The sequence below is a fragment of the Polyodon spathula genome, chromosome 12 (genome assembly GCF_017654505.1).
Source record: "Polyodon spathula isolate WHYD16114869_AA chromosome 12, ASM1765450v1, whole genome shotgun sequence".
NCBI lineage: Eukaryota > Metazoa > Chordata > Actinopteri > Acipenseriformes > Polyodontidae > Polyodon > Polyodon spathula.
In genome coordinates this window covers 37254139-37258866 of record NC_054545.1, presented here as the reverse complement: position 1 = coordinate 37258866, position 4728 = coordinate 37254139, and positions in this window count along the sequence as shown.

Below are 4728 nucleotides of genomic sequence, written 5' to 3'. Positions count from 1 at the left end.
CATTCCTGGAAACACCTCCACTAACAAAAGAAACATAGTAAATCTGTTTAAGTGTCATACAGATTGAAGGGGGAGTTGGTGGCTCTGTTACAGTATAGCTGGGGTACAGATTGAGGGAGAATTGGTGGCCCTGTTAAAGTATAGAGGGGTATAGATTGAAGGAGAGTTGGGGACTCTGTTACAGTATAGAGGGTACAGATTGAAGGAGAGTTGGAGGCATTGATACAGTGAGGTATCTTGTACGTTGTGTTGTGACTCATCACAAGTATGTAGTTGTACATGTGAAGGCAGAATTGTACCCCCTCTCCCTGTATAACCAGACTGCACACAGAATGTAAATAGAAGTCCTGTGAGGAAGTGGGAAGGCTCATTTGCACGATGTGGTGCTCAGGGAACATGATCTGGAAAACTACCAGCAGAAGAGCTCCCAAGAGCTGCCTGCCTCAAGCTGACTGGAAGGGGTGTGAAACTTGCCAGAGGCCTGCTGTTAACTGAACTGCGATTACAAATAATTTCTGTCTGAATCCATATCCACACACACGCAGTACATACCATCATGATGCAAGCACACATCGACATAAAATCCATACCGCTATGGTGGAAGAGTCCCTTTACTTCCCTCAATCTTAAACTCTTTATAGTTTGTAATATACCTGTAAATGAGCCCAGGAACTCCCACTCTATACTGTAACAGAGCCCCCAACTCTCCCTCAATCTATACCCCATCTATACTGTAACAGAGCCCCCAACTCTCCCTCAGTCTGTATCCCATCTATACTGTAACAGAACCCCCAACTCTCCCTCAATCTGTACCCCAGCTATACTGTAATAGAGCCACCAACTCTCCCTCAATCTGTACCCCTCTATACTTTAACAGAGCCCCCAACCCTCCCTTCAATCTGTACCCCTCTATACTGCAACAGAGCCCCCAACTCTCCCTCAGTCTGTACCCCATCTATACTGTAACAGAGCCCCCAACTCTCCCTCAGTCTGTACCCCATCTATACTTTAACAGAGCCCCCAACTTTCCCTTCAATCTGTACCCCTCTATACTGTAACAGAACCCCCAACTCTCCCTCAATCTGTACCCCTCTATAATAGAACTCACTGTGGCAGTGCCCCTCAAAATGTACCCCTCTAAACAATACTGACTGTAACAGAATCTCCAACTCGTCCACATGATCTGCCTTCTTACATTGTAACACTGAGCTCTGATGTTCTTAATCATTCCTCACTGTAGCAGAGCACTCCTCTCAGAGTCCCTGTGCATCCCAGACTGGTTCCCCTTTAAACTTTACTCTTACTAATCTCAGGACAGGTGACTGTCATCGCCGTCGGGCTGGAGTACACACAGACATATGGGTTAGGGAATGTATAAAACAATGTATGGCATGCAGACAGAGTAAACTTTGCCCAGCACTCTGCATGTTTGTGTAAGATCTGAAGACTTTAAACCCTTTATCATCTGGACGATTCACTGCACTGATTTGTTCAACTAGAACGACAATAAAATGAGTGCTGCATAATTGAGCGACTCATACACACATTGCCTGGGTCGTGTGATGTGGAGGTACTTGTTAGTTGCAGGAGATTGGGGGGCCTCAATGCCAGAGAGAGAGAAAGGGAGAGGTGGCCTGGTCCCTGTTTTTATGGACATCGTTTATATGATAGAACACTCACGAACAGAGTGAATTAGTTATCGAAAGTTATTTTAGTTTGTTCACAGAGAAGCTCTTTTGAAAGCCTTTACTATAAAAGGAAGGAAGCAGGAGGTAGGAGGGAACATCACCTTCATAGATAGTGGAGAGAAGAGGAAGAAAGGGGAGAGAAACAATGCAGACAGGCACACCTCAAGGTTTAAATACAGGCACTGACTAGCAATCGAGACTATAGCCATTGCTCAGTTAGCAAAGGAAATCTTCCCATAGCTAACCTGACAGTGCTGTTCTGCACAGCCAAATAAATTCTAGCTGTCACCTTGTGAAAGCTTTGTTCAGAATGACTGCGAAACAAAGCTGTGAAATGGACCACTGATCACATCGTCTTTGATTCCTCTTTATGAGAAAAGCAGGATCTGCAGAAGAGCCGGTTTTTGTATACTCTCTTAGAAACGTTTCCCATAGTAAGAGCACAGCCGAGTGTAATAAAGCACAGTGAAAGCATGGTAAAACATTGGTAAGCACTGTAAAGCACAGAGAAGTTTGGTAAAGCATATTAGTAAACGTGGTGACCAGGCAAAACTATAGTAAATGCAGAGTCTAACCATGAGAAAAGCATGGGGAAAACTGAACACATACCATGGGAAAGTTTTATAAAGTCTTCTGAAACTGCCTTAAAAAAAACTGATTCATTTTCTGAATAAAGATCAATGGTCACAGATACTGCAATAGGTCAGGTCTGCACTACATTCAGCAACCACCATGATTACTGTGAATATGATGAGCTACATTCGTGTTCAGCAACAAGGGAGTGTGCTTACACATCTCCTCACCACAGCGTATATGCTGGCTAGCTTACTGAACATCCATTCAGCCACTATTTACACACCTGACTGGCATTACAGGTACTCTTTCTGGCTTTCAAGCCATGCTGTTGTGTTATCTTCTGGTAGCTGCTACTGGCTGGAAGGGGATTTCAGACAAAGTAAATAGATCAATACTGTGTCTTTCTAATGAGCACAGGGTGATCAGTGATTCTGCACAGGCTGACCAGTGATTCTGCACAGGGTGATCAGTGATTCTGCACAGGGTGATCAGTGATTCTGCTTAAATTTGAGTGGGAAGATGCGAGTGTGCTGGAGGGGAGTTAGGCAGTGTCCAGCAATGCATTTCAATGAGGAACACATTAATACCTATCATTGTGTTATTGATCATTTTTTGAATGATCAATAACCTCTCCCCTGCTATAAGTTCTGAGTGTTATGAATGTTTATCCTACAGTAGCTGGGGCTGTGTTATTGTGTGTGGCTGGATTATTGAATCCTCATATCAAACCTATGATTTCTATTCCCATTACTCCACAATCAATGGCCTTGCCTGAGCTGTCTCAGTGACTTGCAACTAATGCAATCCTTTGAGAGAGCAGCTGTGTAACAAGAGTCAGAGGCAGGTGGGATAAACAAACCTTTACATATCTACACCCTAAAATCCTTTACTGACAACATGACAACACTACTACATACATACGTTTAATCTACCAACTGGAAATGAATATGTATCATAAGCGCTATATACACCAATACCACCTGCTGGTCATTTAAGACAATACAGCTCACTGTAATCAAGTGAATGACTTTACAAGGTACTTTCATTTGATTTCAGCCTCAGCGGTAACTGCTTTTCTCCTTAAAGTCCTTGTTCCTAGTAGCATTCCCATAGGCATAAATACTGTGCTCGATCAATCAAGGGGTCTGTAGGCTTTGATCAGTGTCGTCCCATGCAAGGCTATTGTGAAAGCACCAAAAGTAAAACTGGGTTCACAGCAGCTGTACTGTGCGCTCTGCGATAGTGCTGACTCAGACCATTCTACACACTGTTCCAGCCTCCATTGCATGTTTATTGGGACCTAAAAAGACACAAGGAAATAAAAGAACAGTTGCTGCAGCCAAGCAAGCATCCCTGAATGCTCCAAAATGCAGGCTGTGTGCAGGAGGTTGGAAGAGTGACATTACTTTGAAGCAATGGCACTGAGGATAACGACTGCAAACATGAAGGTCAAGGAGACAGCAATAACTAGAATATATCACTTGAATCTGTTTCTCTTTAAGGTCATGGTTATTGTCAATGATGCTTTAGTACTGTACTGCCATCAGCAGGCTGCGGGCTCTATTTGAAAACCCATGTATTAGTAGCACGTGTGTAGTCCTGCATGAACCAAGTCCATCCCGAGGCTTGTGTGCTGCATTATTCACTCTGCAGAAGAAGCTGTGCAAGGAGAATGTGCCCGGCTGGAGCATGCTAATTGGAGGTATTTGTGACGGCTCTCATCTTTATTGCCCCCAGACCACAGAGACCTGCTAATTGCTAGAAATCTTACAACAGCAGGTGAAATGCAGAAGCAACATCCCTGGGTAAACCTGTTCTACTAGCAGAAGTATTGGGCAATGCTGAGGAAGTTCAAGATATATATTTTTTCTGAGGCTATTTGGATTTGAAATTTTAATTCCTATACTTTAGCTTTTCCAAACATTACAGTATGTGTCCCTTTTTTTCTCCAGATTGCATCACTCAAGTGCAAGCAGCTCTGTAATAAAGTCAAGCTGGAATGCAGGCAGGAAATGACAGACGATCCTTTAATGTTTTCTCGTATCAAGTGTCTTAAACATTTGACTATCGGAGCACGTAATTAATGGGACTCTCAGGATCACCTGTATTATATACCCCTTCATGCCTGCTGGCTGATGAAAGTGACCACAGTCTGCTGTGTGCTTGAACAGGTACAGCACAGTCTGACATTCACACGCTAACCTGTGTCAAGACCACCTCTAACATATCCCCAAAGACCCTAAAATCATTTTTAAAAAAGCACCTGCTCCTTTACAGTTAAAAGGATTCAAACTTTTCTCTTGGTTGAGTGAACCCTTTCTTTCATGCATCCACAATATTTATGGGGATAACATGGCACCTGGCTCATAGGAGGCTACCATACATGTGGCGCTCCATTCCGTATGTCTCCATAGATAAATACTAGAAGCCAGTTTGTTTTGTATCACCCCGACATGAGGTCACC